The 25,048-nt window shown below is 44.1% G+C and overlaps 2 non-coding genes across 2 annotated transcripts; both read right to left on the bottom strand.

Moving 5' to 3' along the window:
• Positions 1 to 12,813: 12,813 nt before the first annotated feature.
• On the bottom strand, positions 12,814 to 12,886 carry TRNAR-UCG (transfer RNA arginine (anticodon UCG)). The gene has a single exon. It is a non-coding gene; the product is annotated as a tRNA-Arg (tRNA).
• A 2,229-nt stretch (positions 12,887 to 15,115) lies between these two features.
• Positions 15,116 to 15,188, bottom strand: TRNAR-CCU (transfer RNA arginine (anticodon CCU)). The gene has a single exon. It is a non-coding gene; the product is annotated as a tRNA-Arg (tRNA).
• Positions 15,189 to 25,048: the final 9,860 nt, after the last annotated feature.

The raw sequence follows: 25,048 nt of genomic DNA on the forward strand, positions 1-25,048 counted from the left end.
TGACCTATTCAAGTAGCTGAAAGCCTGTCACCACCTCTAGAAACAAGATTCACACCAATCCAAATCATATCATTTTTTCCAAAGGAATATGTTCTGGCCGGTCGAAAATGCATCTCACAAAAATAGGCATTTAAAAATCTACTTTGCAGTTTCAGAACACTAACATGACTGTGAAGTGTACACAAGTAAAATGGGACAGTTTCAAAGTACCTAATCCCTCATAAACTTCCGAGAGGAAGCATGTAATAAATCTACCTAATTTTCTGGAAAAGGAAGAGGGAGGATTTTTGTTATCACCTCAGATGGGACTTGAACCCACAATCCCTGGCTAAGAAGGCCAGTGCCTTATCCATTAGGCCACTGAGACACACATGCATAGCTCTTTTCTAGAGGCATTATTTAAATGTATTCTATGGTCAGACACCAGTGTGTGCACACAGGGCATTTCTCACTTCTCTCTATAAGTAAACTTCCCATTTTCATCCTCTTCCATCCCCGACTTTAACGCTCTCTTCTATGCTATAATGGAGACTTTGCAATTTTAGCAAGTGGAGAGAAATTGGAGAACCCCTTTCGACTCCACACTTCTTCTTCACTTACTTCTTTTCTCAATATACTGGGCTTAGAAAATTGTATCAAGCCATCCTTATCATCAGTAGGACACGGAAAGAGGCACTAAGTCTCCTAACCAAATTCAACCACCCTCTGCAACTTAATAATTGCACTACAAATTAGGCAACGGGGGCATCAGCAAAGGCAGCCAATGTGCCGATCCTTTATACATTTTGTGTAGTACTTTTCTTACTTGGAGGCAAAATCAGCACTTTAACTGCCCAAATCATACAGATTTTACACATGTAGCACTCTATGCACACATAGGCACACACCTTGCAGTTCTTCTACACACACTTAAGCTAAAAACCCATTCTGTCACGTCAAAATTCTGCAAACCTATTACATATTCAGTGCGTCGGCATAGAAGCACTTTTTAATGCCACTAAAATGCGCAAGTAGTTAGACTGAAGATGCAACCTGAATGAGTTTACAGTATGTACTCCACTTTATTAATGATTAGTAATGAGAAAGTGAGGACTACAAGAGTATTGGAAAATACTTTTTCCACTCTGAATGTAAAGCAGATTGTGTGACCATTGGCCAAAAACGACCACGAAGGGACTCAAACCCTCAATCTTCTGATCCAAAGTCAGACGCCGTATCCATTAGGCCACGCGGTGATCCGTCCACCTGAGATGATTTTTATCATGTAGGTGGTATGCATGGATGGAGAACATATTATTGAAAGGTATACAGGTTTACATCCCATAGTGTTCTTTCAGCTCTTTTCGCTGGAAGCACTTTTTTGGAATCTATATATTGAGAATTTTATGAGTACGATATGCTTTTGTTTTCCTTTTCCCATACAAACCTCTTTCCTCATGAGTTTAAAGCTCATTTGTATGCTCTACATAGCTCTGGACGTTTCCAGACGTGGAGTGAAACTGTTTTGAAAGTAGTACAAATTGCTCCTTCCTGCATATGCTAATTTTTCACACTCACATAGGTTGTATAAGTTTTATGAATCCTGGCTTGACCTATTCAAGTAGCTGAAAGCCTGTCACCACCTCTAGAAACAAGATTCACACCAATCCAATTCATATCATTTTTTCCACAGGAATATGTTCTGGCCGGTCGAAAATGCATCTCACAAAAATAGGCATTTAAAAATCTACTTTGCAGTTTCAGAACACTAACATGACTGTGAAGTGTACACAAGTAAAATGGGACTGTTTCAAAGTACCTAATCCCTCATAAACTTCTGAGAGGAAGCATGTAATAAATCTACCTAATTTTCTGGAAAAGAAAGAGGGAGGATTTTTGTTATCACCTCAGATGGGACTCGAACCCACAATCCCTGGCTTAGGAGGCCAGTGCCTTATCCATGAGGCCACTGGGGCACACATGCATAGCTCTTTTCTAGAGGCATTATTTAAATGTATTCTATGGTCAGTCACCGGTGTGTGCACACAGGGCATTTCTCACTTCTCTCTATAAGTAAACTTCCCATTTTCATCCTCTTCCATCCCCGACTTTAACACTCTCTTCTATGCTATAATGGAGACTTTGCAATTTTAGCAAGTGGAGAGAAATTGGAGAACCACTTTCGACTCCACACTTCTTCTTCACTTACTTCTTTTCTCAATATACTGGGCTTAGAAAATGGTATCAAGCCATCCTTATCATCAGTAGGACATGGAAAGAGGCACTAAGTCTCCTAACCAAGTTCAACCACACTCTGCAACTTAACCATTGCACTACAAATTAGGCAACGGGGGCATCAGCAAAGGCAGCCAATGTGCCGATCCTTTATACATTTTGTGTAGTACTTTTCTTACTCGGAGGCAAAATCAGCACTTTAACTGCCCAAATCATACAGATTTTACACATGTAGCACTCAATGCACACATAGGCACACACCTTGCAGTTCTTCTACACACTGAGGAAATATGAATTTTGTGATCAGTTATGTCCCCTATCGTAGACCCCAACGGCTCCATGTACATGCTATAAGTACATGTATGTTCCCTCCTACTCCAGTTTTGAAGACGCAAATATATGTGCGTCCACCGTCAACATGCCCTCTTTCAAATCCACTATGAATGGGTCAGATATTCCTTTTCTAAGTATGAAAGGCCACCGACTTTATGTGGTTCACTTTCCACATTTTATAGATTCATGCGAGTAGGCCCGAATTCTGTCATCAAGCCTTTTCCTGTCTTCTGCCTCTGAAAGCTCCAGTCTGAGCCTGCATCTGTGACCATGAACTTTGTCTTACTCCCTGCGCGGCTAACGGTGCCTGATCCAGCCCGTAGCCTGCCAAAAACTGTATTTCACCTTCAAGATTATCTCCTCCGCCCCTCATCCGACGCATTCCTGTCTAGTAGTTTAGGTAAACATTCCTCCAGCTACCGTGCAAAGGGGCCAGGCCTCGCTGTCCTCATGCAAGTAATTCATAGCCCTGTTACCATGGAATATTCCTACCCCCTCGCATCTAGTGTAGACACTTAGACGCTTGTACACGCACTAGTCAGTATAGTCAGTATAGAATAAGATTCTATCCTAAGAGACCTCTCTTTTTGGATAACACAGTTCTTTAAACATAGGATATTAGATATGATTTGGGATTAGGTTGACATAACCCCAGACTTTTGTCTCCACATGTAGAGCTAAATGTCAAGTCCCTTTCTCCCTCTAGTTGCACGTCAATCACACGTCATGCGGCTGCGCACGCATCTCTGCCAAATATTTCTGCTGACATTGCAGGATTCTCTTATGGATCCACCCACTTATGACATCATGTATGATGACGTTGTCTAGTTACGCCTATTCTAGTTACGCATGCATAGTTTATTTTTCTTATCAGTTGATACGCCTACTGCATCTGTTTCACTGTAATGCCTTTTCTATAAAAATGATTACCTGTCAATAATATATGCCCTTCCTTCCTGAACTTTCGTGGTGATGGAATAGAACGCCAACAATTCGAATTGTGTTCCTTTGTATAGGAATAAAGCCTTTTTAAACCTCTAATACCACGGATTCTGCCTCTCATTTTACTGAGTTATTCTTAATAGACTTTACCGCATAAAAAATAGTACCGGTAACGAAATATTTACCACATAAATTGGCGCCCGAACAGGAACACTTTCTCATCTCACGCGCCGGCGGTGCGTTGCAGGCCCGGTCTCCTGCCACAGCTGAACGGACAAAAACGCGTATCTGCAGGATTTCCTGTATCTCCCTCCGGCCAAGCGGGGACGACTGAGGCTGCGATCAACACCCAGACGAGGCGGTGAGAAGTGCGAAGTATCCCGACCAGAGCCTAGCTGAGAGAGCAAGATCCGAGGTATACAGAGACCCGCCAGGTTCCGAAGTTTCGAGTCCAGTCCGGTCCAGTCCAGTTTCAGTTCCGTTCCGAGGCCTTCCGTTCCGAGCTACCCGGTGAGTACCATTACCGGGGAGGCATTTAACGTGCACATAGTCTGTGCCGGTCAAGACGGGTTTGGGTACACAAATCCGGTCTGCACTGTTTTAGCAGTGTATCTGTACTGTTTAGCAGTATATATAGTATGTTTTGCATATAAATAAGTATAAATAAGTATTATCTAGTGTCAGTATAATGTCAGTAACTAGTTTTCTATTAGTTATCATTGTTCGTAAAACTGTTAAGTGTTAAATGTTTTAAATACGTTCTATATACTGTGGTGTGAATGACTGTTCATTATTGTGTTTTCTTGTATAAAGTGTGGTCTAGTAATAAGGTTTAAAAATGCCGCTCTTTTCGAAACTAAGACAGATCAAAACTAGAAAAGGGGTACTCGAAGAAGCCGTTCCCATCCCACCTAGGGACACTCCAGGGTACTTTATGTATCATAAGCATGGCCTAGATGCCGTATTATTTCTTGATTTATGGGTGGACTACACCAAAGAATTACCAGAGAGTCAGAGATGGCCCGCAGCGGGGACCTGGGATGCAGATTGCATCATGAGAGTAGAAGAAGAATTATGGAAAAAGAAAGCCAGACAGTCGCAGAAAGATGCCATTGAATTATGGCGTAAAGAATCATATAGACGCACGGAAAAAGCACTCAGACAGGAAGATAAGAGTAAGGAGAATTCAAATAAAGTCCGAGAAAATCTGTTAATTGAGGAAGGTACCCGAGTAAAATCAGAACAAATAGATAGACAAAGGAACGCCCTTATGAATGGTATGTATCCACTTTTGGCCGAAGGGTTACCTAAGGCTACTCCGGAAATACCAAAAGACTTGCCACCTCCATTGTTTCCGATAAAAGCACATCCCAAGGGGCATCCTAGAACCGCACAAGATGTTTTCCTTTCCTCTTATTTAGATGACGCAGCTCCCGAGTATACTAATACCGTACCACATAGAGCGCTTGCCGATGATGCTCATCGCCAAGACTCTCCGTCTGTACCTCCACAACAACAAGCTTCGACACACATTCCGACAAGCACATCTGTTTCTACAGCTTTTCCCGCAACGATGGTTGCTGTCTCACCCTCAACAAATCCTTTCACGTCCAGCACCCCAGACGGTGCTATAGGAGGTACGACAGACATTTTTTCTACGCCACCCAGAGGAGATAAATTTTCCCTTAGAGAATTAGCACACCAACGTACGCCCAAACTAGCAACCCCCGACATGCTCAAGGAACTTCTAGTAGATTGTAGATATGATCCTGTACCCGGTAAACGGGACGAAATGCTGCTGTCATCATTACGTATTAGACGAGCTGCAATATATTTAACGAAGCTACCAGGAATGGCTACACATTTAGAAAATATATATCACTTTGTCCAGTCAGGACGAGGTCCTGAAAGTATTAGCAGAGCCATGGAGTACCAGAAAGCGGAGGTACAGGGACAACTGTTACGTTTCCTCATAAACTGTGTAATCAGAAATCAAGACCGGCCTGGGGTAAATCCGGAAGAAATGCAAAAACTTGTCACTTGGGGTAAGAATATATCAGAAGGGAGACATGATAAACTGTTATGTATCCCTGTTACAAGTCAAGAATAGAGTATTGAAATTCGAAAGTACCTGGCAAGGTAATACCCCATCACAGATGCTACAGATGTTACAATATCACCACAATAGAATTAGAGAAGAACAAGAACACGAACAAAGACGTATGAAAGATACAAAGATGAAAATGCTTGTTGCACAGTCAGTTCCAGCCGATAGTCACCAAAAGGGTGATTCCGCAAGTCCTGCGAAAGGGACATGCAACTACTGTAAACAACCAGGTCATTATATACACGATTGTCCAGTCCTGAAACATAATATTGCCACAGGTAGAACACATGAGAGACCACGTCCACCCAGACAGGATCAGAATCAACAACTAATGCCTCAGCAGGCACAACCTAGGTTAGCTCCGCAACAATTAGCTCCGCAACAGGCAGCTCCACAACAGATCGTAGCACCACCACAAGCACAGCCTGTTGCTGCAACTCAAGCAACAACACAACAAATGTACCAGTATGCACAAACAGATTATCCCGATTATCAGCGATACTCATGAGATAGCCTAGAGAGGGAAGTTGGCTTACCCCTTATAGAGGTTCCTGTAGACCAAGAGGGACCTTATGTACATAGTGAACTATTAGGGGAAGACAGAAAGTTTTTACTTGATACAGGGGCAAGCAGAACAACTATAAGACGCAGTGAAGTTCCAGGGGCACCCCTCTCAGGCTCACAAAATATTTCCCTTGGATTCTCAGGAAAACCGATAATAAATGACGTAACACAACCTCTTCCACTTACAGTCGGTCCATTGACACGTACTACAGATTTATTGCTTACTAAATCATGTCCAGAAAACTTGTTAGGTATAAAAACATTGAAAGCTCTAGGAGCCATAATATGTTGCTCTCCGGAAGGAGTACGACTATTTTTACGTGACTTTAAAGGTCACTACGTATCCAGAGACATGGATCACCGACTGCAGAATTTACCTACACATCTGTGGGCACAAGGCCCAACTGATGTTGGTTGCATGAACATTACACCATATCGAGTTACACTGAAATCAGGAGTGGTACTACCACGAATGCGACAATACAAGTTACCACCAGATGCTGTAGTGGCTTTACTGCAAATCATTGACGAGCTTATTGCCCAAGGAGTGGTTGTCAAAACTGACTCCAATGTATGTAATTCCCCGATAATTCCGATTCTTAAAAGAACGGATCCAAAAGCACCACCAGTATATCGATTGGTTATTGATCTGCGCGAATTAAATAAATGTATTGTACCACAATACCCTGTGGTCCCAGATATCTCCTCATTACTCACAGCTATTGACTCAGAAGCAACGTTTTTCACTGTAATTGATCTCAAGAATGCTTTCTTTAGTGTCCCAATTGATCCAGAAAGTCAATACTTATTCGGTTTTAGTTTAAATGGACGAAGTTTTAAATTCACACGCGCACCTCAAGGATTTACAGAAAGCCCCAGCATCTATAGCCTAGCACTGAAACGAGAACTTGACAGTATCGACATGCCAGTTAACACTGCCTTGCTTCAATATGTCGATGATCTGCTGATCACCGCCCGAAGCGAACATGAATGTGAAAAAGCGTCACTGACGGTTTTAAAATTTCTGGCCGACAAGGGGCACAAGGTGTCCCCTTCCAAGCTGCAATTCTGTGTCCAGCGAGTTGTTTATCTTGGGCACTCGCTGTCCAAGGAGGGAAGGCAGCTTACACCCGACCGTATCCAGTTAATTGCTAACATGCCACCACCCAAGACACAAAAGGAGGTGCGGGCTTTTATAGGCCTCACTTCATACTGTAGGCAGTGGATCCCTCAATATGCATTTCTAGCAAAACCACTCATCCAGTTGACAACACAGGAGGCAGCCAAATCGACTGTCTTCCCTTGGACTCCAGAACATACACATGCCTTTGAAAGCTTAAAGAAAGCTTTATGTCAAGCACCTGTCCTAGCAACACCATGTTACAGTAAACAGTTTACACTCTTTGTTACAGAACGCGAAGGTACTGCTTTGTCAGTACTCACTCAGGAACAAGCAGGATCACACCAGCCATGTGCTTATTTCTCTAGTACATTAGATCCAGTAGCTCAGGCACTTCCAGCGTGCCTGAAATCAGTGGCAGCAACAGCTTTAGCAATCAGACAAAGCGATGCCATAGTGTTAGGACATCAATTAACAGTACAAGTACCACACGCAGTAGAGGTTCTCTTGAACCGCACACAAACACAACACTTGACTATAGCAAGACTCACCGGTTACGAATTAACATTGTTTCAGCCACACATAGAAATCAGACGTTGTAATACGTTAAATCCTGCCACACTGTTACCAGTAGGCGGAACAGATCCATTGGCACATGATTGTGTCGAAGTCATTACTATCACGACGAAACCCAGACAAGACTTGACAGATATCCCTTTGACAGATCCAGACTTGACATTATATGTAGATGGGTCATGTATTAGAACAAGTACAGGAGAGTTAGTGGCCGCTTACGCAGTCACAACAGACACTGAAGTTATTGAAACAAATTGTATTAACACTTTGTCAGCTCAAGCAGCAGAGCTCATCGCTCTGACACAAGCCTGTATTCAAGCCACAAATAAAAAAGTCAACATATACACAGATTCACGTTATGCATTCGGAGTCGTCCATGACTTCGGCGTACTGTGGCGAGAGAGAGGTTATTTAACTTCTCACGGTGCCCACATCCAACACGGACCCCTCATTCAAACCCTATTAGACGCGATTCATTTACCTACTGCAATATCGATTATGAAATGCAAAGCCCACACAAAAGTTACCGATATCATTTCTCAGGGTAATGACCTAGCTGACAGAACAGCTAAACAGACTGCTCAGAATCAGACTCACACAACTGACATGACAAAGACAATAGTCCCGACACCAACACATTGCATGACAGTTAAGGATCCCGCTCTTGATGTAATTGACATACAGACACATGCTACACCAGAAGAAATAAAGAAATGGACTGAATTAGGAGGGATCCAAACAGATCAAGGATGGATGACGAAGGAAAAATCTATATGGTTTCTTCCCGACTCAATGGTCCAAGTCATCATTAACACTATACATAGTCCAGCGCACCTAGGAGAAAAAGCTATGCTAGACAGCATTCAACACATTTGGTTCAACAAACACTTGCGAGCCGCAGCGAAACAAAAAGTTCGTACCTGTATGATATGTTGTCAGTTTAATCCAGGTAAAAGCATCCCCGTAGAACAGGGTGGATTCCAAACTCCCGATCATGCTTTTGAAGTCCTCCAGATGGATTATATCCAGATGGAACGATGTCGAGGATTCAAATATGTTCTCGTAGTTGTCTGTGCTCTTTCCCGTTGGACAGAAGCATACCCGGTTTCAGATTACACTGCCCCGACTACTGCCAAACAGTTAGTTCGAGAATTCTTCCCACGGTACGGTTTACCACGTGTTGTCTACTCAGATAACGGCCAGCCGTTCTCGTCCGAACTAATGAAACACGTTTCTCTTCTATTAGGATACCAATGGAAATTCCATTGTGTCCGACATCCCGAGGCGGCAGGTCTCGTGGAACGCCATAATCAAACTCTGAAAATTAGATTGTCCAAAATATGTAGAGAGAAAAGAGTCGATTGGATAGTAGCCTTACCAGTTGCGCTCTTTTACATGAGAATGGTAGCACATTCTCGAACAGGGCTATCCCCGTATGAGGTGATCTTCGGTAGACCACCAAATATGTGGGGGACGCCTATACCTCGTAAAATCACTGATGTTGACTGTAATATGCTGACAGATTACCTGGCTTCCTTGATGTCTGCACTACAATCTTGTCGTTCACAGGTATCCGCAGCTTTTCCCGACAATACTGAGGTGAAACCCCATGACGTGGTTCCTGGGGACTTGGTGTTGGTCAGGAATTTTGACCGGAAGACCCAACTGGATCCTAGGTGGAAGTCACCGAAGTTAGTTCTACTTACCACAAGGACAGCTGTGAAAATCGAGGGAAGAAAAGGGTGGTTGCACTCGAGTCATATCAAGAAATTTTATGGACTACCACCCAGTATAGAGACTCAACCCTATATTCCCTCACAGACAGACTCAAAGCTCCCTTTGGTTGAACAATCGAACTCAGAACTGTATAAACTAAAATTGAGGTCCAGTAAGTCAGACAATTTGATTGTTTAAGTCCTCTCCAAGGTGAATCGGTTGAATTTGTCTCTGACATGTATCCTCTGGACCGGAATAGAGAAAGAAATAATCAAATGCTGCTCAAGAAGCATGCGTATTGTAAATCATTTCGTAGTCATTGTACAGTAACATTATTAATTTTGTTTTTTCTAAGTCTTTTGATCATCATTGTCAGCGTCCTATTGCATATGTATTACCCTATTCCTGAGCATGCTTATAATATAACTGCAGAACATTCTTTTAGTGAATTACCTCCACATGAATTGTCTTATAGATTTGCGCTGCGCAACAACACATTCATTAGTATGTTACATCATTCCCATCAAACCAGCAATGCCACAAATTGTTGGATATGTGGCCGACTCCCTCCCTATCAGAACTATAAGGGAGTTTTGCCCCTCTTTCCCTATCCGTTCACACACAATGGCTCCTGTGGAGCATGGTTTAGTTTGATTAATTCCCTAGATTCGAATTCCGCAGTTTATCAAGACAACTGGGTATGGGGAAACCTGAACTTAGTTTTGCTTAAAGTCTGCTACCCTAACAAGGAGGGACTTCCCAAAAGAACAGGAACTGATCTAGAAAATGAAGTATATGGATTAGGTAATTTTACACTTAACCTTATGATCCTGAACGTTGAATCTGAAGCTACACCAATATTGCCCGCCATGTCAGTATTCCCAGTAAAGGGGGAATTATGTATAAGAAAGAATGGCTCCATACACATGGGCCATAGTAAATGCACCACTGTAATAAAATTCAGTGATCAAGGCAAGTCTACATTTAGAGCTTCTCGTCATTCCTACTTTATATGTGGCCAGACCGCATATATACGTCTACCTTTAGATTGGGATGGTACCTGTTACATAGCATTCCTCCTACCACCTGTTTTCCTAGCTCCTCCTGATTATCACAGAAATACCCATTTAGTACACAATAGACAGCAGAGAGATCTCCCAATTGTTGATTACACTGAAACAGCATGGGAAAAATACACAGATTTCAATAAAGGTTTCTTCCCTTATATAGGTACAGTCACTAATAGTAAGCTAATACGTAGATTAACCAGAACCCTTGAAGCAGTAGTGAACGAAACTATTTCCGCCTTAGGCAATTTAACAGAAGAGCAGTCTGCTATGCGGATTGTTGTGCTTCAAAATCGTCTTGTCCTTGACGTCATCCTAGCCGATAGGGGCGGAGCTTGTAGGGTCATCGGATCAAGTTGCTGCATTTTCATACCAGAAAATTCGCCGTCAGTATATAAAGCCATAACTCGCCTTCATAAGATTGTAAGCCAGATACACCAGAGTCCAGGCACCTGGACTTGGTCCGGTTGGTTCTGGGGCGTGTTGTCAGCCTGGGGATGGAGAATGCTCTCCTTCCTAGGTATTGGCTTTCTCATACTATTCAGTTGCTGCTTATGTCTACAATGTGGGCCAGCGATTTGTGGTCTGTGTGCCACCTCGTGTATCCCACATCCAAGTTTTCGCTCAAGATCCCGGAAGAAGAAAGAAGAACAAATGATGCTATATGAACAGATCGATGGATTGATGAAGATCGATATCTCTTAAGGGTCCGAAGGGGACAAGGAGGGAATGAGGAAATATGAATTTTGTGATCAGTTATGTCCCCTATCGTAGACCCCAACGGCTCCATGTACATGCTATAAGTACATGTATGTTCCCTCCTACTCCAGTTTTGAAGACGCAAATATATGTGCGTCCACCGTCAACATGTCCTCTTTCAGATCCACTATGAATGGGTCAGATATTCCTTTTCTAAGTATGAAAGGCCACCGACTTTATGTGGTTCACTTTCCACATTTTATAGATTCAGGCGAGTAGGCCCGAATTCTGTCATCAAGCCTTTTCCTGTCTTCTGCCTCTGAAAGCTCCAGTCTGAGCCTGCATCTGTGACCATGAACTTTGTCTTACTCCCTGCGCGGCTAACGGTGCCTGATCCAGCCCGTAGCCTGCCAAAAAACTGTATTTCACCTTCAAGATTATCTCCTCCGCCCCTCATCCGACGCATTCCTGTCTAGTAGTTTAGGTAAACATTCCTCCAGCTACCGTGCAAAGGGGCCAGGCCTCGCTGTCCTCATGCAAGTAATTCATAGCCCTGTTACCATGGAATATTCCTACCCCCTCGCATCTAGTGTAGACACTTAGACGCTTGTACACGCACTAGTCAGTATAGTCAGTATAGAATAAGATTCTATCCTAAGAGACCTCTCTTTTTGGATAACACAGTTCTTTAAACATAGGATATTAGATATGATTTGGGATTAGGTTGACATAACCCCAGACTTTTGTCTCCACATGTAGAGCTAAATGTCAAGTCCCTTTCTCCCTCTAGTTGCACGTCAATCACACGTCATGCGGCTGCGCACGCATCTCTGCCAAATATTTCTGCTGACATTGCAGGATTCTCTTATGGATCCACCCACTTATGACATCATGTATGATGACGTTGTCTAGTTACGCCTATTCTAGTTACGCATGCATAGTTTATTTTTCTTATCAGTTGATACGCCTACTGCATCTGTTTCACTGTAATGCCTTTTCTATAAAAATGATTACCTGTCAATAATATATGCCCTTCCTTCCTGAACTTTCGTGGTGATGGAATAGAACGCCAACAATTCGAATTGTGTTCCTTTGTATAGGAATAAAGCCTTTTTAAACCTCTAATACCACGGATTCTGCCTCTCATTTTACTGAGTTATTCTTAATAGACTTTACCGCATAAAAAATAGTACCGGTAACGAAATATTTACCAAATATTTACTTAAGCTAAAAACCCATTCTGTCACGTCAAAATTCTGCAAACCTATTACATATTCAGTGCGTCGGCATAGAAGCACTTTTTAATGCCACTAAAATGCACAAGTAGTTAGACTGAAGATGCAACCTGAATGAGATTACAGTATGTACTCCACTTTATTAATGATTAGTAATGAGAAAGTGAGGACTACAAGAGTATTGGAAAAGACTTTTTCCACTCTGAATGTAAAGCAGATTGTGTGACCATTGGCCAAAAACGACCACGAAGGGACTCGAACCCTCAATCTTCTGATCCGAAGTCAGACGCCTTATCCATTAGGCCACGCGGTCATCCATCCACCTGAGATGATTTTTATCATGTAGGTGGTATGCATGGATGGAGAACATATTATTGAAAGGTATTCAGGTTTACGTCCCATAGTGTTCTTTCAGCTCTTTTCGCTGGAAGCACTTTTTTGGAATCTATATATTGAGAATTTTATGAGTACGATATGCTTTTGTTTTCCTTTTTCCATACAAACCTCTTTCCTCATGAGTTTAAAGCTCATTTGTATGCTCTACATAGCTCTGGACGTTTCCAGACGTGGAGTGAAACTGTTTTGAAAGTAGGACAAATTGCTCCTTCCTGCATATGCTAATTTTTCACACTCACATAGGTTGTATAAGTTTTATGAATCCTGGCTTGACCTATTCAAGTAGCTGAAAGCCTGTCACCACCTCTAGAAACAAGATTCACACCAATCCAATTCGTATCATTTTTTCCAACGGAATATGTTCTGGCCGGTCGAAAATGCATCTCACAAAAATAGGCATTTAAAAATCTACTTTGCAGTTTCAGAACACTAACATGACTGTGAAGTGTACACAAGTAAAATGGGACCGTTTCAAAGTACCTAATCCCTCATAAACTTCTGAGAGGAAGCATGTAATAAATCTACCTAATTTTCTGGAAAAGAAGGAGGGAGGATTTTTGCTATCACCTCAGATGGGACTTGAACCCACAATCCTTGGCTTAGGAGACCAGTGCCTTATTCATTAGGCCACTGAGGCACACATGCATAGCTCTTTTCTAGAGGCATTATTTAAATGTATTCTATGGTCAGACACCGGTGTGTGCACACAGGGCATTTTTCACTTCTCTCTATAAGTAAACTTCCCATTTTCATCCTCTTCCATCCCCGACTTTAACGCTCTCTTCTATGCTATAATGGATACTTTGCAATTTTAGCAAGTGGAGAGAAATTGGAGAACCACTTTCGACTCCACACTTCTTCTTCACTTACTTCTTTTCTCAATATACTGGGCTTAGAAAATGGTATCAAGCCATCCTTATCATCAGTAGGACACGGAAAGAGGCACTAAGTCTCCTAACCAAGTTCAACCACACTCTGCAACTTAACCATTGCACTAGAAATTAGGCAACAGGGGCATCAGCAAAGGCAGCCAATGTGCCCATCCTTTATACATTTTGTGTAGTTCTTACTCGGAGGCAAAATCAGCACTTTAACTGCCCAAATCATACAGATTTTACACATGTACCACTCTATGCACACATAGGCACACACCTTGCAGTTCTTCTACACACACTTAAGCTAAAAACCCATTCTGTCACGTCAAAATTCTGCAAACCTATTACATATTCAGTGCGTCGGCATAGAAGCACTTTTTAATGCCACTAAAATGCACAAGTAGTTAGACTGAAGATGCAACCTGAATGAGATTACAGTATGTACTCCACTTTATTAATGATTAGTAATGAGAAAGTGAGGACTACAAGAGTATTGGAAAATACTTTTTCACTCTGAATGTAAAGCAGATTGTGTGACCATTGGCCAAAAACGACCATGAAGGGACTCGAACCCTCAATCTTCTGATCCAAAGTCAGACGCCTTATCCATTAGGCCACGCGGTCATCCGTTCACCTGAGATGATTTTTATCATGTAGGTGGTATGCATGGATGGAGAACATATTATTGAACGGTATTCAGGTTTACATCCCATAGTGTTCTTTCAGATCTTTTCGCTGGAAGCACTTTTTTGGAATCTATATATTGAGAATTTTATGAGTACGATATGCTTTTGTTTTCCTTTTTGCATACAAACCTCTTTCCTCATGAGTTTAAAGCTCATTTGTATGCTCTACATAGCTCTGGACATTTCCAGACGTGGAGGGAAACTGTTTTGAAAGTAGTACAAATTGCTCCTTCCTGCATATGCTAATTTTTCACACTCACATAGGTTGTATAAGTTTTATGAATCCTGGCTTGACCTATTCAAGTAGCTGAAAGCCTGTCACCACCTCTAGAAACAAGATTCACACCAATCCAATTCAAATCATTTTTTCCAAAAGAATATGTTCTGGCTGGTCGAAAATGCATCTCACAAAAATAGGCATTTAAAAATCTACTTTGCAGTTTCAGAACACTAACATGACTGTGAAGTGTACACAAGTAAAATCTGACAGTTTCAAAGTACCTAATCCCTCATAAACTTCCGAGAGGAAGCATGTAATAAATCTGCCTAATTTTCTGGAAAAGGAAGAGGGAGGATTTTTGTTATCACCTCAGATGGGACTCGAACCCACAATCCCTGGCTTAGGAGGCCAGTGCCTTATCCATTAGGCCACTGAGGCACACATGCATAGCTCTTTTCTAGAGGCATTATTTAAATGAATTCTATGGTCAGACACCGGTGTGTGCACACAGGGCATTTCTCAATTCTCTCTATAAGTAAACTTCCCATTTTCATCCTCTTCCATCCCCGACTTTAACGCTCTCTTCTATGCTATAATGGAGACTTTGCAATTTTAGCAAGTGGAGAGAAATTGGAGAACCACTTTCGACTCCACACTTCTTCTTCACTTACTTCTTTTGTGGAAATATGGATTTTTATGATCAGTTATGTCCCCTATCTTGGACCCCAACGGTTTCATGTATGAATCACAAGTACATGTATGTTCCCTCCAGTTCCAGTTATGAAGACGCAAACACATGTGCGTCCACCGTCAACATGTCCTCTTTCAGATCCGCCATGAATAGGCCGGATATTCCATTCCTAAGTATGAAAGGCCACCGGCTTTATATGGTTCACTTATGCCATTTTACAGTCCAGGCAAGTAGGCCCTGATTCTGTCATCAAGCTTTTCTTGCCTTCTGCCTCTGAAAGCTCCAGTCTGAGCCTGCATCTGTGACCATGAACTTTGTCTCATTCCCTGCGCGGCCCACGAAGCCTGACATCAGCCTGTTGCCTGCCAAAAACTGTATTTCACCTACGAAATTATCTGCTTCGCTCCCTGCCCAATGCATTCCTGTCTAGTAGTTTAAGTAAACATTCTTCCAGCTACCGAGCAAAGGCCCGGCTTCTCTGTCTTTATGCAAGTAATTCATAGCCCTATTATTATGGAAGATTTCTGCCCTCGAATCTAGTGTAGACACTTAGACGCTTGTACACGCACTAACAGTCAGTATAGTCAGTATAGAATAAGATTCTACTCTAAGAGACCTCTCTTTTGGATAACATAGTTCTTTAAACATAGGATGTTAGATATGATTTGGGATTAGGTTGACTTGACCCTCCAGACTTCTGTCGCCACATGTAGACCTAAATGTCAAGTCCCCTTCACCCCCTAGTTGCACGTCAATTACACGTCATGCTGCTGCGCGCGCATTTCTGCCAAGTATTTCTGCTGACATTGCGAAATTCTTTCATGGAACCACCCTATTATGACATCACACCTGATGACGTTCTTTAATCACACCCAGTTACGCCTATTTTTGCTACGTATGTATTTCTTATCTACACTATCAATTGTTACGCCTCTTGCATTTGCCTCACTGTAATGCCTATTGTATAAAAGTGATTAATTATCAATAAAGTATGTACTTCACTTCCTGAACCTTCGTGGTGATGGAACTTGGAGCAACCGATTCGAATCGTCCATTGGAATAAAGCCCATTCCGAACCTCTAATACCACGGATTCTGCCTCTTATTTACTGAGCTATTTTTATTATGTTTCTGTATCAAATTAAGTCCCGGTAATTAAATTATTTACCACATGAATGGCGCCCGAACAGGGACACTTTCTCATCTCTACGCGCCGGCGGTGCGTTGCAGGCCCGGTCTCCTGCCACAGCTGGACGGACAACAACGCGTACCAGCAGGATTTCCTGTATCTCCCTCCGGTCAAGCGGGGGCGACTGAGGCTGCGATCAACACCCAGACGAGGCGGTGAGAAGTGCGAAGTATCCCGACCAGAGCCTAGCTGAGAGAGCAAGATCCGAGGTATACAGAGGCCCGCCAGGTGTCCGAAGTGTCCGAAGTTTTCGAGTCCAGTCCAGTCCGGTCCAGTTCAGTTCCGTTCCGAGGCCTTCCGTTCCGAGCTACCCGGTGAGTACCATTACTGGGGAGGCGTTCTGACGTGCACATAGGTTGTGCCGGTCAAGACGGGTTTGGGTACACAAATCCGGTCTGCACTGTTTCAGAGTGTATCTGTACTGTTTAGCAGTATATCTAGTATATCAAGTATATAAATTCAGAATAATCCAGATAATGCCGAGTATTATGTTTAATCAATCAATCAATCATGGAACTTATATCGCGCACTACTCACCCGTAAGGGTCTCAAGGCGCTTGGGGAAGGGGGTCTGCTACTGCTCGAACAGCCAGGTCTTGAGCTGTTTCCTGAAGGCCAGGTGGTCCTGGGTCATCCGCAGGTGGACGGGTAGGGAGTTCCAAGTCTTAGCTGCCAGGTAGGAGAATGACCTTCCTCCAGCGGTGGCTCTCTGGATGCGAGGGACGACGGCGAGGGCGAGGTTAGCGGAACGTAGCCGGCGGGTGGGCGTGTAGAAGGTGAGGCGGCTGTTGAGGTACCCTGGGCCTAGGTCGTGGAGGGACTTGTGTGCGTGGGTGAGGAGTCTGAACGTGATCCTCTTGTTGACCGGGAGCCAGTGCAGGTCTCTCAGGTGGCACGAGATGTGGCTGCGTCGGGGGACGTCCAGGATGAGTCGGGCGGAGGCGTTCTGAATACGCTGAAGTCTTTTCTGAAGCTTGGCCGTAGTACCGGCGTAGAGGGTGTTTCCGTAGTCTAGTCTGCTGGTGACGAGAGCGTGGGTGACCGTCTTCCTGGTCTCGGTTGGGATCCATCGGAAGATCTTTCGGAGCATGCGGAGGTTGTGGAAGCAAGCTGAGGAGACGGCGTTGACTTGTCTGGTCATCGATAGGGAGGAGTCCAGTATGACGCCCAAGTTGCGTGCGTGGTCCGTCGGTTCAGGTGCGGTGCCTAGTGCCGGGGGCCACCAGGAGTCGTCCCATGCGGAGGGTGATGGTCCCAGGATGAGGACTTCTGTCTTGTCCGTGTTCAGTTTCAGGCGGCTGATGTTCATCCATTCAGCGACGTCTGTCATCCCTTCGTGCAGGCTGGCTTTGGCGGTGTCGGGGTCTCTGGTGAGGGAGAGAATTAGCTGGGTGTCATCGGCGTAGGAAATGATGTTGAGGTTGTGTTGGCGTGCGATGGCAGCGAGGGGTTTCATGTAGATGTTGAAGAGAGTGGGGCTGAGCGACGATCCTTGCGGGACGCCGCAGATGACTTCGGTGGCCTCGGAGCGGAACGGAGGGAGGCGTACTCTCTGTGTTCTGCCGGAGAGGTATGAGATGATCCATTCCAGAGCCTTCCCTTGGATGCCGGTGTCGTTGAGGCGTTGGACTAGTGTGCGGTGGCAGACAGTGTCAAATGCTGCGGAGAGGTCTAGGAGGATGAGTGCCGCTGTTTCGCCGTTGTCGAGCAGGGCTCGGATGTCATCGGTGGCTGCGATGAGGGCGGTCTCGGTGCTGTGGTTGGCTCTGAATCCGGACTGTGATGGGTCGAGGGATCCGTTCGTCTCGAGGAAGGCTGCCAGTTGCTTGTTGACGACCTTCTCGATGACTTTGGCGGGGAAAGGAAGGAGCGAGATGGGGCGGAAGTTATTGAGGTCGGTCGGGTCCGCTGTTGGTTTCTTCAGCAGAGCGCTGAGTTCGGCGTGCTTCCAGCTCTCCGGGAAAGTTGCTGTGTTGAAGGAGGTGTTGATGATGTCTCGGAGGTGGGGTGCGATGGTAGAGGCTGCCTTGTTAAAAACATGATGGGGGCACGGGTCGGTCGGAGATCCGGAGTGGATGGTGTTCATCATGCGTGACGTGTCTTCGGGGGTCACCTCGGTCCATGTCTGGAGGGTGGCGGCGGGGTGCGAAGGTACGACCGATGGGTGCGGGGGTGAAATGTCGAACCTGCTGTGGATGTTGGCGATCTTGCGGTGGAAGTACGAGGCGAGGGAGTCGCAGAGGTCCTGTGAGGGAGTGATGTCGTTGTTGCCGGTGCTGGGGTTGGAGAACTCCTTGACGATGTTGAAGAGCTCCTTGCTGTCATGGGCGTTCTTGTCCAGTCGTTCCCGCAGAGATTTCTTCTTGGTGGTGCGGATGAGCTGGTGATGTCTGCGAGTGGCGAGTTTCAGTGCTGTTCTGTTGTCGGCGGTCTTGTTGAGGAGCCAGGCCTTCTCGAGGGTGCGGCAGGCCTTCTTGGAGTCCTTAAGTTCGTCGGTGAACCAGGGGGCCTTCTTGCTTCTGGGCCTGGTGAGGGGGTTCTTCAGTGGCGCGAGGTCGTCGGCACAGGAGGTCAGCCACTGCGTGAGGTCGAGGGCAGCTGTGTTAGGGTCCGTGGTCCTGACAGGTGGGCTCTGGCTGAGGGAGGTGGCGAGCTGGTCGGCGGTGATCTTGCTCCAGTTTCTGTGGGGAGCCTGCTTCGGGTGATGGTGGACCGTGTTCTTTCTGAAGCTGAAATGAACGCAGCTGTGGTCGGTCCAGAGAAGTCCGGTGGAGTGGCTGAAGGTGACGTGCTTGCTGGACGAGAAGAGTGGGTCGAGCGTGTGGCCGGCGAAGTGGGTGGGGGTGTTGACCAGGGACGATTAAGTTTTCCTTAGATCGTCATCATCATTGTTGCTCAGTTAAATGTTAAATGTTTTAAATACGTTCTGCATATTATGGTATGAATGACTGTTCATTATTGTGTTTATTTGTATTAAGTTCGTTCAAGATCAAGTATCAGATCAGTTCTCAATATGCCGCTCTTTTCGAAATTAAGACAGATCACAACAAGAAAAGGGGTACTCGAAGAAGCTGTTCCTATTCCTCCTAGGGACACTCCAGGGTACTTCATGTATCATAAACATGGCTTAGACGCTATATTATTTCTTGATTTATGGGTAGACTACACCAAGGAATTACCAGAAAGTCAGAGGTGGCCCGCAGCTGGGACCTGGGATGCAGAGTGCATCATGAAAGTAGAGGAAGAGTTATGGAAAAGGAAAGTCAGACAGTCACAGAAAGACGCCGTTGAGTTATGGCGTAAAGAATCTCATAGACGTACAGAAAAAGCACTCCGACAGGAAGAGAAAAATAAAGAGAATTCAAATAAAGTCCGAGAAAATCTATTAATTGAAGAAGGTACACGAGTGAAATCAGAACAAGTAGATAGACAAAGAAATGCCCTTATGAATGGTATGTATCCCCTCCTGGCCGAGGGATTACCTAAGGCTACTCCGGAAATACCAAAAGACTTGCCACCCCCATTGTTTCCAATAAAAATACATCCTAAGGGGCATCCTAGAACCGCAGAAGATGTTTTTCTTTCCTCATATTTAGATGACGCAGCTCCCGAGTACGCTAATCCCGCCCCACATAGACCGCCTGCCAGGGAGGTTCAACGCCACGATCCAGTATCTGTATCTCTACAGCAACAAATCCTGACACAAGTTCCGGCAAGCACATCTGTTTCTACATCTGTTCCTACAGCTACTTCTATAGCTGTGTCCACACCTATAGTTGCTGTATCGCGTTCAACGAATCCTTTCACGCCCGATACCCCAGATGGGGCTACGGGAGGTGCTACCAACATTTTTTCTACGCCACCCAGAGTAAATAAACTTACCTTTCAAGAGTCAGCACATTCACGTACCCCCAAACTCATAAATGCCCGCACGCTTAAGGAACTTCTTATAGATTGTAGATATGACCCTGTGCCCGGCAAAGAGGACGAAATGATCATGGCATCATTACGTATCAGACGAGCCGCGGTGTATTTAGGGAAGATACCAGGAATGACTGTGCATCTAGATAATATATATCATTTTGTCCAAACAGGGCGAGATTCTGAATGTATTAACAGAGCTATGGAATACCAGAAAGTGGAGATACAGGGGGAACTGTTACGTTTCCTCGTAAATTGTGTGATCAGAAATCAAGACCGACCGGGGGTAGACCCGGAAGCAATGCAAACTCTTACCAGATGGAGCCAGAATATATCAGAAGGGAGACATGATAAGCAAAATTGTATAATAGCCATGTGCCGAAAGATCCGTAAAGAAATAGAACGCCTACACGAAGAGAGATTAGCGGTAGACCAGTTCGAACAAAGCGAGGAGGAAGGATCAGGACTGCCCACAGGACAGTCAGACACCATAGCCTATGTAGGTAGAGGAAGATCTTGTAATAGTACTAGATGTTTTATTGACCCGATACGTCCGATATGTCCAGATAATAACAGGAATTTCCAAACACCTATAATAAATATAAGGTCCCCCGAGCATTCGTTCCAAGCCGCTGACAAATTACTCCGAGAACGAAGGGGTTATCATTTTCTCGATTCTATGGATGAACAAGAATTAGCCAGGTCAGCCGTTCATTGGGTTGACAGTCCCGGAAAGTATGGTGATGATACAGTAGCACACACATTTTTGAATCTCACCCCAGATGAACAGCGTTTAGCTGGGATTTATATGATTCAACAACTCCTTATACTATATCAGAGTCAACATTCAGATCCTGGTCCCTTACCTGATATATTGACTGAATTACTCACAAATAGATGGAGAGGTTCAGGTACTAAATTAATTAAAGAAATACTAGAATCAAGAAAGCAGTACATTCTCTTTGTATGCCCAGAACATGTCTCACTGCCCATCAAGGAAAGAACCACGTATTACATGGACAGACAGAATCCCTTACGAGAAGTACACCCAATAAAAGGCGAGGACAATGAGTTTAAACGTGTATTTGTATATACGCCCATATCGAAAATAGAATTGTTACAAATGAAGAAAGTGGTACCCAGTCATGACAAAGACCCAGCGGATTTCCACCGAGAAATTAAAGACATGTTACTCATGGGAGAGTATACCTATCCCGACATTATGACAATATTAAAGGTATTGATGCCTGCTGGCATTTATGAAAAACTCAAGGAAAAAGAGTGGGAGGTGGGAGACCAAAAGATAGACTGGTCAGCATTAGAAGCAGAAGAAAAGGCCCGAACTGCAGGAGCAGGGCTTGGGGATAAAACTAAAGCACTACCAGGTTTACTAGTACAGGTACTGCCACGTTTATTAACTACGAAAAAGGAAGATTGGGGTACAATTTCAGCCTGTAAACAAAAGCAAGATGAAGACACTAGTGATTTCTATGCCCGATTTGAAAAATGTTTTGGTATAAATAGTGGCATAAAAGCAAGTAGCGAATCATACCCACATCTGTTTGTGACAAAATTAGTTGAAAACTCCTTACCCCAAGTGAAGAATAGAGTATTAAAATTCGAGAGTACCTGGCAAGGTAACACCCCATCACAAATGTTACAAATGTTACAGTATCATCACAATAGAATTAGAGAAGAACAAGAACATGAACAAAGACGCATGAAAGACACGAAAATGAAAATGCTAGTCTCCCAGACAGTTCCAGCTGAAGGACATAAAAAGGGTATGACACAGTCCAGTGTTTCAGCAGGTCCTGTAAAAGGGACATGCAACTATTGTAAACAGCCAGGTCATTACGTACACGATTGTCCAGTTTTAAAACATAATATCGCCATAGGTAATACAAAAGAAAGACCACGACCACCTAGACAGGATCAGAATGAACAAGGAGCCCCGCAGCATGCACAGTCCATGCCAGCTCCACCACAGTCTATACAGTTTGTGCCAGCTGCACCAGCGCTGCCTGTTGCTGCCACACAAACCACGACACGACAGCTGTACCAGACCGCACAGTACGACTATCCTGATTATCAACGATACGCATGAACCAGCCTAGAGAGGGAAGTTGACTTACCCCTTATCGAGGTCCCTGTAGACCAAGAAGGACCTTATGTACATAGTGAATTATTAGGCCAAGATAGAAAATTTTTACTCGATACAGGGGCAAGTCGAACAACCATAAAACGTAGTGAAGTTCCAGGGGCACCCCTCTCAGGCTCACAGAATATTTCCCTTGGTTTTTCAGGAAAACCTATCGTTAATGAAGTATCACAGCCTCTTCCACTTACGATAGGACCTTTGACCCGAACCACAGATTTATTGCTTACTAAATCATGTCCAGAAAACTTGTTAGGTATAAAAACACTGAAAGCTCTAGGAGCTATAATATGTTGTTCTCCGGAAGGAGTAAGATTGTTTTTACGTGATTTTAAAGGTCACTATGTGTCTAGAGACATGGATCCCCGACTGCAGACTTTACCTACACATCTATGGGCACAAGGCCCTACTGATGTTGGTTGCATGAATATTACACCATATCGAGTTACACTAAAGGCAGGAGTGGTACTACCACGAATGCGACAATACAAGTTACCACCAGATGCTGTAGTGGCTTTACTGCAAATCATTGACGAGCTCATTGCCCAAGGAGTGGTTGTGGAAACAGACTCCAATGTATGTAATTCACCGATAATTCCGATTCTTAAACGAACAGATCCAAAGGCCCCGCCAGTATATCGATTGGTTATTGATCTGCGCGAATTAAACAAGTGCATTGTGCCACAATTCCCGGTGGTCCCAGATATCTCATCATTACTGACAGCTATTGATTCCGAAGCAACATTCTTTACTGTAATTGATCTCAAGAATGCCTTTTTCAGCGTCCCAATAGATCCGGAAAGCCAATACTTGTTCGGATTTAGTTTAAATGGACGTAGCTTTAAATTCTCACGCGCACCTCAAGGATTTACAGAAAGCCCCAGCATCTATAGCCAAGCACTGAAACGAGAACTCGACAGTATCCACATGCCAGTTAACACTGCCTTGCTTCAATATGTCGATGATCTGCTGATCACCGCTAGAAGCGAACCCGAATGTGAGAAAGCATCACTGACAGTTTTACAATTTCTAGCCGAAAAGGGGCACAAGGTGTCCCCTTCTAAGCTGCAATTCTGTGTCCAGCGAGTTGTTTATCTTGGACACTCGCTGTCCAAGGAGGGAAGGCAGCTTACACCCGACCGCATTCAGTTAATAGCTAACATGCCAATACCCAAGACACAAAAGGAGGTGCGGGCTTTCATAGGCCTCACTTCATATTGTAGGCAGTGGATCCCTCAGTATGCATTTCTAGCAAAACCACTCATTCAGTTGACAACACAGGAGGCAGCCACATCGACTGTTCTCCCTTGGACTCAGGAACATACACAAGCTTTTGAAAGCCTAAAGAAAGCCTTATGCCAAGCACCTGTTTTAGCAACACCATGTTACAATAAACAGTTTACACTCTTTGTTACAGAGCGCGAAGGTACTGCCTTGTCAGTAGTCACATAGGAACAAGCAGGATCACACAAACCATGTGCTTATTTTTCTAGTACATTAGATCCCGTAGCTCAGGCTTTGCCTGCATGCCTAAAATCAGTGGCAGCAACAGCTTTAGCAATCAGACAAAGCGATGCCATAGTGTTAGGACATCCATTGACAGTTTAAGTACCACATGCAGTAGAGGTTCTTGTGAATCGAACGCAAACACAACACTTAACTATAGCGCGACTTACAGGGTATGAATTAACATTGTTTCAGCCACATATAGAAATCAGACGTTGTAACACATTGAATCCTGCCACACTTTTACCTGTAATCGGAACAGACCCACTAGCTCATGATTGTATTGAAGTTATTACAATCACGACGAAACCCAGACAAGACTTGACAGATGTCCCATTGTCAGACCCATATCTGACGTTGTATGTAGATGGTTCATGTATGAGAACAAGTACAGGAGAGTTAGTGGCCGCTTACGCAGTCACAACAGATACTGAAATCATTGAAACAAATTGCATAAATACCTTGTCAGCTCAAGCCGCAGAGCTCATCGCTCTGACACAAGCCTGTATTCAAGCCACAAATAAAAAAGTCAACATATACACTGATTCACGTTATGCATTCGGAGTTGTACATGACTTCGGCGTGCTGTGGCGAGAGAGAGGTTATTTAACTTCTCACGGTGCCCACATTCAGCACGGACCCCTCATCCATGCCTTATTAGAGGCAATACATCTACCCACTGCAATATCAATTATGAAATGTAAAGCTCATACGAAAGTTACTGATATTATTTCTCAAGGCAATGATCTGGCTGACAGAACAGCTAAACAGACTGCTCAAACTCAAACATCCGACATGACAAAGACAATAGTCCCGACGCCAACACATTGTATG

The sequence above is a fragment of the Triturus cristatus genome, chromosome 4_1 (genome assembly GCF_964204655.1).
Source record: "Triturus cristatus chromosome 4_1, aTriCri1.1, whole genome shotgun sequence".
Classification (NCBI taxonomy): domain Eukaryota; kingdom Metazoa; phylum Chordata; class Amphibia; order Caudata; family Salamandridae; genus Triturus; species Triturus cristatus.